Source organism: Hemiscyllium ocellatum, chromosome 13 (assembly GCF_020745735.1).
Source record: "Hemiscyllium ocellatum isolate sHemOce1 chromosome 13, sHemOce1.pat.X.cur, whole genome shotgun sequence".
Lineage (NCBI taxonomy): Eukaryota > Metazoa > Chordata > Chondrichthyes > Orectolobiformes > Hemiscylliidae > Hemiscyllium > Hemiscyllium ocellatum.
This window is the reverse complement of record NC_083413.1, coordinates 19,721,160-19,736,055: the sequence shown is the minus strand read 5'-3', so window position 1 is coordinate 19,736,055 and position 14,896 is coordinate 19,721,160. Positions and strand designations below refer to the sequence as shown.

Sequence of the window (14,896 nt, the reverse complement as noted above, 5' to 3'; positions counted from 1 at the left end):
GCTTAAATATTTGTGCCGATATAATTCAAGAAGGGTTGCTATGTTCTATAGAATAATTCAATTTTTTGGTGCACCATGTTTGTAGGGAAGTCAAGGGAGATATATTCCCTGATTAACCTATGCCAGTTTGAGAGTCCTGGAGGGCCTTCAGTTACCCAGTTCACTAAAATATTTTTCCTTGCACAAAAGGAAAGAATGGTAAATAATTTCCTCTCGTGCACATCCAGGAAGGGAAAATCTGAAGAGCACAAAAGCAGGGACACTGGATCCGACGTAATCTCCGTAATCAAGATCCCTGTCAAGGCATTTGCTACTCTATCCCAATACTTGCAGATTTTATGAAATGTCCATAGACAATGCGTGAGAGTGCCAACTTCTATTTTGCATTTAGGACACATTGGGGATGCAAAATGCAAGGCAGGAGCAAGTAATTCAGGTGCTATATGAGCCCTGTGAAGTATCTTTAATTGAATAGCCTGAGCTCTATTGCAAACTGAGATCCTTCTGGCATTTTCCCAGATGTCCTCCTACATTTCTGATGAGACTTCCAACCCTAATTCTTGATTCCAGGTTTTAAATAATTGTTCCATGCCCTTAGATACTTTATTACATAATGAGTGATAAAGGGTACTAACTGAGGTGGGCCCTATCGGCCATAGCTGTCTCCTTTCCCTATCCGATTTGTGAGGGTTAATTATCGTTGTGGTCGTCTTTTGTATATAGTCTTGTATTTGGAAATACCAAAAAAGGTCCCCGTTAGGCATTCCAAACTTCTGGTGCAGCTGCTCAAAGGACATCATAACCTTTCCATCAAACAGGTCTCCCAAGCAGAAGATACCTCTGGGCTTCCAAATGTTAAATGTAGCATCTGTCACCCCTGGCCGAAATCCTGATGCTCCCACTGCAGGAGTATAAGGAGAAGTTTTTTGCAGGTTTCCATCTTCTTGTTGCATTATCCTCCAGGCTTTAATTGTATTTAATACAATAGAGTTTTTACAATAATCCATAATAGCGCTGATCTTGTCCATGAATGAAAGATTGATGAAGGGGCATTTTGCTTGGGAGGTCTCAATATCTAGCCAGATTAATTGTGGGTCACGAGAGACCCAATCAGCTACATAGGACAATAAGGAGCTCTGTTGGTACCTCCTAAAACCTGCAAAAGTCCAGTCGTTCCCTTATTTGTGGAAGCTGCAGCTTTTCTAATTTAATAAGGGGCCGTCTATGATTCCAAATAAAAGAGCCGAGCCAGCCATAAAGCTCACAAAATGCCTGTCTCGGTAGCATCAGGAGGAGCGTTTTCATTGGATATAAAAGACGAGGTAGGATATTCATCTTAACTTGGGCTACTCTGTCAAACCAGGATATTTGAAGATCTCCCCAGCGTTGAAGGTCCTGTCTTATTTTCTCTAAGTGCACAAGATTAGCTTTATACAGCTGTGCAAATATTGGGGTGATAAAAATACGTAAGCACAGAAAACCTTTTAGTGACCACCGAAAGGGAAAACAAGATCTGTCTGGTAAAATAGATACACTGGCAAGACCTCCCAACGGCATGGCCTCAGATTTCATGAAATTGATTTTATAGCCTGAGAACATACCAAATAAGCTGATCACTTGAATTAGGCAGGGCACGGATATCAAAGGATCACTGAAGAGGAGGACATCATCCGCATATAGAGTAATTTTATGTTTACCTGATCCAACCCTCGGAGCCATTATGTTAGGGTCAGTTCATACAGCTTCCGCCAGTGGTTCAATCACTAGCATGAATAATAATGGTGAAAGAGGACATCCCTGACGACATCCCTTGCCAACACTAAAGCTATCCAAACTTAGACCATTAGTGATCACCGCTGCTTTGGGGTCATTATATAACAATGGAACCCATTTATTAAATATCTCGCGTATAAAAAAGATATGGCTATTCTACCTGAACAAATGCCTTCTCTGAGTCCAAGGAGACAGCTAAACCCGGTATTATTCCCTGATGGTAGGCTTGTATCATATTTAAGACTCTTTTGATATTATTAGTTGACCGGCCCTTTGTGAACCCCATCTGGTCCTCTTTTATGATTTATGGTAAGGCCATCTCCAATCTTGATGCTAACATTTTATAAAGAATTTTGAAATCCACATTTAGGAAGGATACGAGTCTATATGATGAGCAATCTTCTGGGGCCTTTCCCTTTTTAAGAATAAGAGCGATATTTGCTTCTCTCAACGAAGGTGGGAGGTAGCCCTGACTATGTGAATAATTGTACGTATTTATTAGTGGTCCGGCCAGTTCCCCTATAAATTCTTTATAGAACTCTACTTGAAATCCGTCCAGTTCAGGTGCTTTGCCACTCTGAAGTTGCCTAACTGCGTTGAATACTTCCTGGGTTGTCAGGGGGGCATTCAAGATCAACACCTGCTCCAAGGTTAAGCCTGGAAGGGTCAGATTTTTAAAAAAAGGATTCCATCTTATCAGTTCTATCCTCAGTCCTGTGATTTATGCAGGTTTCTCGAGGTTGTATTGATCTTTTTACAATCACAAGTCAGGGTACCAGCACTTTCTCTAATGGACATGATGGCTTGAGGAGCCTTTTTCTTTCTAGCAAGGTATGCTACGCATCTGCCAGGCTTATCGCCATATTCATATAATCTCTGCTTTGCGAATAATATTTCCATCTTTGCTGTTTGAGTAAGTGCGGTATTCAAGGCTGCCCTAAGGGCTGTGATCCTTTGTAGCTTAGTAATGGAAGGCCTGTCAACATACGCTGTCTCAGCTACCTTCAAGCGAGCCTCGAGCAGGCGCTGTTGCTCTCCCTTTTGTCTTTATATGAGGTCACAGAATATGAGATGATCAAGCCTCTCTCATAAGCCTTCGTGGTCTCCCACATCATCGATGGGTTACTGGCCGTACCTAAGTTAATTTCCCAGAAGATTTTGAATTCCTGCAAAAAATACTTTATGAATTTGGATCCTTTCTTATTGAAGGATAACATGCGCCAATGTCGGGGGCCTATCCCATCATCCCTAATCTTGACTTCCATATATACTGCGGCATGATCAGAAATAGCGATATTACCTATTTACAAGACCGTATGGAATTCAAAAGGTCAAGGAGGCAAAAAAAAAATCAATTCTGGTATGACACTTGTGTGGGTTAGAGAAGAAAGTAACGTCTCTACCCTGGGGGTGAAGTCACCTCCATACATACACTAGCCCAAGCTCCTTATTCAGATCCACCAATTGTCTAGATCTCAGAGATATACCCATATTGCTCTTAGGTATCCTATCTGTCTCTGGGTCCATAATACAGTTAAAATCTCCCCTTATTATTATATGGCAGACTCCAAAAGCCATCAACTTGGAGAATGCCTCCGTTACAAATTTAAAGGGGTGTGCCGGGGTGGGGGATAAAGATTCAAAATTCCACATTCCTCTCCATGTATTAGGGCTTTAATCAATATATACTGTCCAGACTCATCTCTTATCTGGCTTAACATTTGGAATGGAAGATTCTTCTGAATAAGAATGGCTACTCTCCTATTTTTTTGAACTGAAAGATGATCAAATCCGTTCTGTTGTAACTTTCTATGTTCTTTGTCAAGTAGATGTATCTCCTGTAAGAGAATTACATCAATCCTTTCTTTTTTGAGACTTGATAATATCTTTCACCTTTTGATTGGTGAATTACTCCCCTTGACATTCCAGGTGCACCATCTAAGTGAGTGGCTAGCCATGATCGTCCAGGCAAGCCCGAGACCCCCCAGGAGGAAAAACCCCATTCAAAGAACCTTGAATGAAGACCATACGAATTTCACAAATACAAAAATTCTTTAAAACATTTAAACCAACACAATTAAAAGCCATTCCTAAGTGAAAAAAACAACACAAAACATACTTGAAAGGACACTTTTTCCCCTTCCTCCCAGGGGGCATAAATACCTATCGATAACCCCACCATAAGCTCTCCTAGCTAGGGCCCCGCCCTCGTCCCAGGCATTAGAGAATGGAGTAGACAAATTCAAATATTTATAAAACCAGAGTTAAAAGGGAGTAGCGCCCCACCCCTCCCACACCAACATCTGGGTGCATTTAGCAAACACTGTAAAAGAAAAAATACAAATAATATAAAATTACAATAGTGCAACCAAGACAAAACAAATCCCCCTTGCCCACAAATCAAGTAATCTGCACAAACTATAAAAAAGAAACCAAAGGAAGAGTAAAGGACATGCCCCCCCCCCCCACCAAAACCCCCGGAGGAAAATTAAGTGGAAGAAGGATGGAGAAAAAAAAGAGAAAGAAAGGGGGGATAAATAAAAGTCATTATCCATATGGTTCGAGTCCTGCAGTCTATTTAAGAGAGTCCAAGAATTCATTTGCTTTTCCCGTGACCCAAAGTTGTAAATGGATCCTCCGTGGCTGAAACGCATTGTTGCCAGATAATGCATGGAGTATTGAATATTTAGGTCATTTGGACTCTTCTTCGCATCATCAAATGCCCTTCTCTTGCGGACCTTGGCTGGAGAGAAGTCCTGAAATAACATTATTCTGGAGCCCTTGTGCATCATGGCCTGGATATCCTTCCCCAGGACTCTGGAGGCTTCCAGGAGCATTTGTTTTTCTGTGTAGCATTGGAGTTGGATTAGAACCGTGCAGGGACGCTGGTCCGACCCCATAGCAACATGGTGGGCCCACTCGACCCGCACCCGGCCCGGTTCTGACTCCAGCTTCAATAATTGTGGGAGCCATCTATCCAAAAAGTCTACAATCTGGCCTTCCTCTTCCCGCTTGGGAAGGCCAAGCAACCGAATATTTTTTCAACGACCCCAATTATCAAGGTTGTCGATGTGCTCCTCAAGGGTCCGGATTCACTGCTAAGAGTCCAGACCTGACCTACGGTCGACTCAGCAGCCGTGTCTGAGGCCGTGGCCTGTTGCTCCGCCCTTCCAACGTGCTACTCAAGTTTTTTGATTTCTTGGTCATGCTTCTGTAGCATGATTGAGATGGACTCCCACCAGGACTGGGACTCCTCAATAAAAGTGTTGATCTTCTCTTGAAGTTTGGTGATCCCGGAAAACAGGCTTGCCTCCGCAGGTAAGTCCCCAGAGGCGGCCGTGGACGTCTCTGCTGCTGCGGGAGGGGGTGGGGGCGGGGTCTCTGTCTGTTGCGAGCTGCGGGAATTTTTGCCTTTAGTCACAGAGATGTACAGCATGGAAACAGACCCTTCGGTCCAACCTGTCCATGCCAACCAGATATCCCAACCCAATCTAGTCCCACCTGCCAGCACCTGGCTCATAGCCCTCCAACATTCCTATTCGTATACCCATCCAAATGCCTCTTAAATGTTGCAGTTGTACCGATCTCCACCACTTCCTCTGGCAGCTCATTCCATACACATACAACCCTCTGTGTGAAAAGGTTGTCCCTTCGGTCTCTCTTATATCTTTCCCCTCTCACCCTAAACCTCTGTCCTCTAATTCTAGACTCCCCAACCCCAGGGAAAAGACTTTGCCTATTTACCCTATCCATACCTCTCATAATTTTATAAACCTCTATAAGGCCACCTCTCAGCCTCCGACGCTCCAGGGATCCAAGTTTGATGTAAAATGACTAACTACGCTGGGCAAAAGCTATTTTAAATGATTTAAAGGGTGAGGTGGAAGCGGGTGCCCCACTTTGCCCGAGTCTTAGGCAGAACACTGCAGATTCAGACTTGCTGGGTCGCTGCCATCTGGAATCCCCCAATGTCACTTATTTTTACTGGATCAGTTTCTAAATAGTTAGTCAATCACTTAAATGATTTCCATGTCGAGTCCCATAGATTTCAGTTTCGTGAAAACTGAGTAAAGCTTTGACATGATTCTGGTCTATAAGTTTTCAGAATCTTTCAGTAAGGCCTCACAGAGGAGGTTAGTGAACAGGTTGGGGGTGGGGGTGGGGGGGGGTGGATATGCTGGCATGGATCAAGAACTTGTTACCGAACTGAAAACAAACAGTAGATCATTTGGCCTTTTTGATGTTGGCAGGCTGATCAGATGGGCTGTGTGTCGTCCCATTTCCCCATCAGTTGAAGCAAAGCGTTCTGAGACACAGTTGTTTTACCTTCCTTTATTCCAGGCCCTGGAGAAAGAGAGAGAGAGAAAACAATCACCCATGTGCACAGGGATGTGGGTTCCCGGTCTTCTCTTGAACAACAGTTTCTTAATGAATTATATAGTCACTTTACAGGGAGGGGAAACCAGATAAAGCGACATACATATTAATTGGGTGACCGTTACAATCAGTGAGTGTCAGTAATACTGATTAAGCCTTCTTCTGTGATACAATGAATGTTCTTAACCATGTTAACTGGCCAAAGTTTGTGCGAAGATTTGTAGCTCGGGTGCTTGTTGTAGTGGTTCTGTTCGCCGAGCTGAAAGTTTTAGTTGCAAACGTTTCGTCCCCTGGCTAGGAGACATCATCAGTGCTGTGGAGCCTCCTGCGAAGCGCTTCTTTGATGTTTCTTCCGGTATTTATAGTGGTCTGTCCTTGCCGCTTCCGGGTGTCAGTTTCAGCTGTCCTCTGTAGTGGTTGGTATATTGGGTCCAGGTCGATGTGTTTGTTGATGGAGTTTGTGGATGAATGCCATGCCTCTAGGAATTCCCTGGCTGTTCTCTGTCTGGCTTGCCCTATGATAGTAGTGTTTTCCCAGTCGAATTCATGTTGCTTGTTGTCTGAGTGTGTGGCTACTAGGGATAGCTGGTTGTGTCGTTTCGTGGCTAGTTGGTGTTCATGTATGCAGATTGTTAGCTGTCTTCTTGTTTGTCCTATATAGTGTTTTGTGCAGTCCTTGCATGGTATTTTATACACTACATTAGTTTTGCAATCAGATATACGAACAAATCAACGGAACACCCATGGGATCACCAATCTCGGGACTCATAGCAGAGGCAGTTATGCAAAGGTTAGAACAAACAGCCCTACCACAAATTCAACCCAAACTCTGGGTCAGATATGTCGATGACACGTTCGTAATCATCAAAAACACGGAAATAGAAAAAACACACCGGATCATCAACGCCACACTCACAGGAATCCGATTCACGAGAGAAGAAGAAAAGGATAGCCAACTCCCATTCCTAGACGTGATAGTACAGAGAACACCGAACGGAGAATTCACCACAAGGGTACACAGGAAAACAACACACACAGACCAAGTCCTAAACTATGAAAGTAACCACCCCAACACACACAAACGAAGCTGCATCAGGACACTATTCAAAAGAGCTACAACACACTGCAGTACACCAGAACTGCGAAAAGAGGAAGAGGAACACCTATACAAGGTATTCGCCAAAAACGGATACCCACGCAACTTTATCAACAGATGCCTAAGAGATAGACCACGGAACGAGGACATGCCACAACCAAAAGGACTAGCCACACTACCATACATCAGGAGCGTTTCAGAACTGACAGCCAGACTACTGCGACCCTTAGGACTCATAACGGCACACAAACCAACAGCCACGCTCAGACAACAACTTACTAGACAAAGGAGCCAATACCCAACATGAGCAAAACTAATGTAGTGTATAAAATACCATGCAAGGACTGCACAAAACACTATATAGGACAAACAGGAAGACAGCTAACAATCCGCATACATGAATACCAACTAGCCACGAAACGACACGACCAACTATCCCTAGTAGCCACACACTCAGACAACAAGCAACATGAATTCGACTGGGAAAACACTACTATCATAGGGCAAGCCAGACAGAGAACAGCCAGGGAATTCCTAGAGGCATGGCATTCATCCACAAACTCCATTAACAAACACATCGACCTGGACCCAATATACCAACCACTACAGCGGACAGCTGAAACTGACACCCGGAAGCGGCAAGGACAGACCACTATAAATACCGGAAGAAACATCAAAGAAGTGCTTCGCAGGAGGCTCCACAGCACTGATGATGTCTCCTAGCCAGGGGACGAAACGTTTGCAACTAAAACTTCCAGCTCGGCGAACAGAACCACTACATGTTAACTGGCTTCAGATAATGGATACTTTTCGCCTTGTTAACTGACCTTACTGAATACTTCCAATATTGTTAAATGGCTTTATACAATGAATGCTTTTCCACCTTGTTAACCCATTATCCTTGCCTCCAGCTCCCCATTGTTAACTGCAAGTTCTTATCTGATCTGAGTCATGCTTAGCTGAACCGCTTGTTTTCCAAAACTCAAAACTTAACTCATTCCCTACCTGTTCATACCATGTACACATTCTCATTCCCTCCTTTTATTATTTCATGATAACCAATGGCATAGGGGCCGATCTCAGTGCTGTCGTCATTTGAATCCTCAATAATTGGATAATGGGTCAACAAAGCCTGTCCTGTTGGAAATATTCCCTGTATGGAGTCTATCATTCGATGTAAGATGCAATTCAGAACAGCTATTCACAGGAAGATTCCTATTATAATCACGCCTGTGTAAATAGTCATGTGAACTAACCAGTCCTTACACCCTCCGAGCCCCCAGTTCCCCCATCCGACCCATCCCTTGCCCTCCTTTATAGACCCTAATTGTTCATCTATCTTGTGGACATAACAAGTGACATTAGCGGTGACGTCAACCAGACCCATGATACCTTAGTCCTGTATCATAGGGCACATGCCACCCTGATGGATGAGGAGGTAATTCAGTGCATAGCAATTTTGCATGGAGAAAAACCTGAGTTGGTTCACGTTCTGGGTGATGACCTTGAGCACCCCTCGGGTAGCATTGCCCAACATGGTAAGTCTGCATGCGAGATAGTTGTGGACGGCCATGTTAGCCCTGGAAGCCCCAAGGGGGAAAAGCCTGCTGCACTGTAACCAGCTACCTGTCTGGCAGTAAGGGTAGGAAGGATGTTATAGGCAACGCAAAATTACTCCGAGATATCCTGTTTCTGGCAGCTGTGTGATGGTCCCCAATGCCACGGACAGGGTACTGTCCTGGGAAATAAGGTGCAAAATGCCACTGAGTGGGGTTAAAGGGGCTCGAGGAGGTTTGTGGCATACCGTTGAAGAAGAAAAAGTAGCCCAGTTCTTTAGAAAGGGTTTCCAAACAGCCCTTATTGTGAGAGTAGTCATGATTATTCCAGACAAATGTGGCACCAGTGGGACACGAGGCTTCCTTAACTCCTCCTTTGTTTTGAGGAAGGGCAAAGACACAGATATTCACTGTCAGGTGGGTACGATTGACTTTTCCACATAGGAGTTGTTCCCCTCTTTTGAAGGAAACACAATTGGATCTGTTGAAATGGCAACAATGGCAAATTACACCTCGCATGTCCTAGGTCGGTCTGCATTTGTGATGGAGGCAGGAGCAGTAAAGGTAAGAGGTTTTCTCACTGCAGATGCACACTTCCGAACATCCCCATCCGTGACTGGTGAAGCATCTTTTGTTTTCCAGGTGGTTACTGGGGAGTTTCCCTCTTTTTGCCTTCCCACTGTATGTCCCCCTTTAGCTAATCCCTGAGTGTGTGGCCAGAAGGTTTGGGGAAGATGCATGCAGTCTACCACTGAAGAGTTATTCTTTGGGACTGTGGCAAACTGTTATAGCCCAGAGTGCACTGATAGCATAGGCCATGTTCCCACTGAGGGAAGCTGGAGGGGAGAGAGTTCACTCGGGTGGGCTGAGGGAAGCAAGCAACGGTGCCATCATCATACAGCTGTCGGTAGACCTAGCAGAAATAATTGCCGATCATGTATTCCTGGATAGTCAGTACCGATTTGTTCCATATAGGGGAGGCTCTGCGGGACTGAGTCATGGACATGGAGGGGGAGGGGATGTTTCTTGCAGAGAGGGGCTGTCTTCCAGGACCTCCCTATAGCACTTCCCATCATACAATAGGTGATGGTCTCTACCGTCCGGGGGTCCCTTATGCAAATAAAGTCAAATTTGCAGCCCCAATGCTAACACGGGAGTTATCACAGATTTCTTTGGCCCATGAAAAACTAGCGATCTTTTTGGGCAAGCAGTCCATTACAATAATTGATTTTAGTCACATTCCATATCCCAAACAGGTTCCCTTGCTTATTGGTACAAGCAAGAACATCTCCCCTGCACAAATAATAGACCTGTATATGTCTCTTCTTCCCCCCCCCCCTCCCCCCGGCAAATATTGACCCACCTTTTGATACCCTGGTCGGAGAGAAGTAGACATATCCCTGCTAAGTCTATCATAATGCTAATATCACTTGATAACCCCATCCCATCACCTTACCGAAGGCAAGTGCAAAGACATATAGTATATCGATAGCCGGACCGGCAATACAGAAGTACAGATTAAAGTTTTTTTAAAAAAAAAATCATTCCTCCTTAGTCCCTTTCCTGCTCCTCCTCTTAGTCCATCATCCACCGTTTACAGTTGCTCTGGTGAATCCTTTCCTTGAACCTTCACTGCGGCAGAGGTTTGGAGCAACAGCTGGAATGGCCCTTTCCAGTGGGGTCCCAGCTTTGGTTTTTCCCAGTCTCTGATTAGGACCCACTTGCCAGTTTCTATTCCTTCCCAGTCACCGTCGAATTGGTGGGTGGCTTGGTGGTTCCCTTCACCTGTGAGTGGAGAGGGTTTAGAGACATCGCTAGTTTGAAATAATGCCGCATTTCATCTCCCATTACGTGTAAATCAACCTGGGGTGGTGGGGCCTGGTTGCCATACCATCAAGTTCGTCCAGGGTGACGATATATTATTTCAGCTGCTGTGAGACTGGTACCAGTTTGGGGAGTAATGCGCATGTCATACAGGGCGAGGGGCAGGACCTTTAGCCAATTAAATTTGTCCTTCAGAATTCTGTTTGCACGTTCCACTACTCCTGCTGCCTTCAGCTGATGTGCACAATGGAACTGCTGGTCACTGTTGAGGATGGTACACAGTTCTTGGTTAATCTTTCCAATAAAATGTGGTGCATTATCAGCTGATGGTCAATGAGGTAGACCATAGCAGGGAATTGTTCAGGAGAATTTGGCTCACTGTAGATGCTTTGTTATTGGTTGTTGGGAAAGCCTATATCCATTTGCTGAATGTATCTATGATAACAAGGCAATATTTGTAGCATTGAACTTGTGATAATTCTATGAAGTGCAGTTGGAAAGTGTCAAAGGGGCCACTTGGAATTGGAGTTCTTCCTTTGGTACATTGAATTGATTTTCCTGGGTTAACTTTCTGGCATTTAAGACAATGTCTGGTCCTTTGTTCAGCTGCCTTATTTAGGTGTGGGCTTCACCATGTTTGTAAGAGTGCACACATTCCCTCCTTTCCAAAGTGAGTACCTGTGTGTTGATTGTCAACGAGTAAGGGTAAAAGGATCTCTGGAATGCATGTTTGTCCAGCCGGGGTATGCCAGAGACCTGTGACGGGATTGTATACAACTTTAGTTGCTCCTTCCATATCCGCCACAAATTCACCTGCACCTCCACACACACCTATTGCATCCGCTGCACCCGATGTGGCCTCCTCTATATTGGGGAGAAGGGCCGCCTACTTGCGGAACGCTTCAGGGAACACCTCTGGGACGCCCGGACCAACCAACCCAACCACCCCGTGGCTCAATACTTTAACTCCCCCTCCCACTCCACCAAGGATATGCAGGTCCTTGGACTCCTCCATCGCCAGAACATAACAACACGACGGTTGGAGGAAGAGCGCCTCATCTTCCGCCTGGGAACCCTCCAACCACAAGGGATGAACTCAGATTTCTCCAGTTTCCTCATTTCCCTTCCCCCCACTTTGTCTCAGTCGATTTCCTCAAACTCAGCACCGCCCTCCTCACCTGCAATCTTCTTCCAGACCTCTCCACCCTCACCCCACTCCGGCTTATCACCCTCACCTTGACCTCCTTCTACCTATCACATCTCCATCGTCCCTCCCCCAAGTCTCTCCTCCCTACCTTTTATCTTAGCCTGCTGGACACACTTTCCTCATTCCTGATGAAGGGCTTATGCCCAAAACGTCGAATTTCCTGTTCCTTGGATGCTGCCTGCCCTGCTGTGCTTTAACCAGCAACACATTTTCAGCTCAAGTTTGTATGTAGGTCCAGCAACAATTAAGAAAATGTGTATATAGTAGCAAGGGGCTTGGACAGAGTAGACAGGGAAGACCTGTTCCTCTGGTGGTGTGATAAATTACCTAACCACACATTTGATGATCAGTAGGAAGATGATGTCTGAAAATTGCTGCACAGTTTGGTGGCTGAGGTGGAAACCCTCTCCCATCTAAAAGGAATCTGAATCTGTACCTGAAGTGCTGTGACTGGCAAGGCATTGGACCATGTGCTGGATTTAGAATTAGAATGGGATGCTATTCACTCAGCTGGTGCAAGCATAATGGGCTGAATGGCCTCTTTGGAGTGTAACTTTTTTATCCTTCCATAATATGTTGTCCTATATCACAAGAATTTGCTATAGGAGTAAACTGATCTTCCTGCACTTTTATGTAGAGCTTTGATGAGACCACACTTGGAGTATTTTGTGCTGTTTTGTTCTCCTTATCAAAAACCACGGTTGCCATAGCGGCAGTAAAGTGAAGGTTCATTAAGCTAATTCCTGAAATGGAATGATTTTCCAGTGATTAAAGATTAAATGGATTGGGCTACAATATGAGAATATACCTATCAATGTGGAAAATTGCCCAGGTATGTCCTATATACAAAGTAGGATATATCCTATCACAGCCAATTACTGCCTCACCTGGTACGTGGACAGTGTTATCAAAAATGTTATCAAGCAGCACTTGCTTATCAGTTCACAGACACTTTGTTTGGGTTCCAGCAAGGCCACTTGGCCACTGATCTCATTATAGTTTTGGTCCAACTGTGGACAAAGGAACTGAGTTGTAGAAGTGAAGTGAGAGTGCCTGCTCTTGAAATCATGGCTGAATCTTATCAAATATAGTAAAAATACTGCCAGTGGGAATGAGATGGTTGTAATTGTTAAAGGTTTGTCATCACTATGGGAGTTTTTCAGGGTTGTATCCTCGGCCCAGAACTCATCTGCTTTCCTTCCATCGTAAGATCAAATGATATTTGCTGATGACTGCAGTGTACAGCACCATTTATGATGAATCAGATACTGAAGCACCCTTAAGCAAATGCAGTAAGACTGAAACAATATTGAAATTCTGGATGTAAGTTTGCTCACTGAGCTGGAAGGTTCGTTTTTCAGACATTTCGTCATCATACTAGGTAACATCATCAGTGAACCTCCGGTGAAGCACTGGTGGTATGGCCCTTTGTTTATTTGTATCTAGGTTTCCTTGGGTTAGTGATATCATTTCCTCTCTGTTTTCTCAAGGGGTGGTAAATGGGATCCAAATCAGAGTTTGTTGATAAGAGTTCCACTTGGATCCCATTTACCACCCCCTGAGAAAAAGAACAGGAAATGACATTACCAACCCAAGGAAACCAAAACGCACACATGTGGGCCATACCACCAGTGCTTCATCCGGAGGTTCACTGATGATGTTGCCTAGTGTGGCGATAAAACGTCTGAAAAGGAACCTTCCAGCTCAACAAGCAAACTTACACCCAGAACCTCAGCCTGAGCTAAAAAATCTTCTCAAATCTCAATAATATTGAGATATGCACTGCCAAGTTGCAAATAACTTCAGTGCCTCAGAATTATGGGCAATATCCATCTTCAACAAGAGAGAAACTAACTATCAGTCCTTCGCATGCGTTACCATCATTAAATTCCTTACTGTCCCCATTTTGAATGTTACCATTGTCCAGACACTGAACTGACCAACCATTCAAACACCATGACTATAAGAATATGCCAACAGGTTAGGAATGCTGCAGTGAATAACTCACTTTACTCCACAAAATCTGTCTGCCATTTACAAGGCGCACGTTAGGAGTATGGAATATTGCTCATTTGCTGGAATGAGTGCTGCTCCACCAACAATCTGAAAGCTTGATACCATCCAAGTGATTGGAAACACATCCACAAGCATTGACTTCCTTTTGTGATGCACACATCAGCAGTACATACAATTTATAAGATATACTGCAGAAAATCACCTCGGCTGTTTCAGCAGCATCTTCCAAATTCACGAACACCTGTATCTCGGAAGACAAGGGCAACAGATACACTTGCATTCTGGAAGAACTGATGATTGTGTGTTGTGCAACCCTGCTTTGTAGAAAAATCACACTTGAGAAACAGTGCTTAGTATTTGCACTGTAATCTTTTTAAAAGTTTGTGTTGTAGAAAAAGCATCCTAATTCGTCTATCACGTTACAGCAAATTCGTATTGACGAAACGTGCATCGTAACAGAGCAACCTGTATGTGGAAACAACGCCACCTGAAAATTCCCCTCCCAGCCACTCAACATCATGACTTGGAAATTTATTGCCATTCCTTCACTCTCACTGGATCAAATTCCTGGAACTCATTTCCTGACAGCATTGTGGGTGTACCTACACTGAATGGACTTCAGTGGTTCAAGAAGGTCGCTCTCTGCCATTTTGTCAAAGATGAGAGCAAATGGGGATGGGAAATAATAACTGGCTGAGCCAGTGAATGAATTAAAAAAAAATTCTCTGCAGTTTAGAAGAATGAGAGGCAATCCTATGCTTCAATTAAAATATTCAATTTCCATTAAAAAAGATGAGTTCTGGAACGTGTAAGCAGAAACATACCTTTTGACAATCCACTGTTGATTTAATAGTTTTATTGATTTTGGGGCCCTTGTACTAATCTATAATGATATAAGTGGTGATGGTGATATTACTGAAATTAATCCATCAAACGTATGACCCATAATTTGCTGTAGCAGGGCAACAAATACTTCTGTTACTTATGAGTTGTTAGACATGTGAGTAGATTAACATTGACATGATAAAAATCTGACATCAGGGCCCT

General features: G+C 44.1%; 1 protein-coding gene across 1 annotated transcript in view; it reads left to right on the top strand.

Moving 5' to 3' along the window:
• prkci (protein kinase C, iota) overlaps positions 1–14,896 on the top strand; it is a 141,726-nt gene that overhangs the window by 20,549 nt on the left and 106,281 nt on the right. The gene's annotated exons all lie outside the window — the stretch shown is intronic.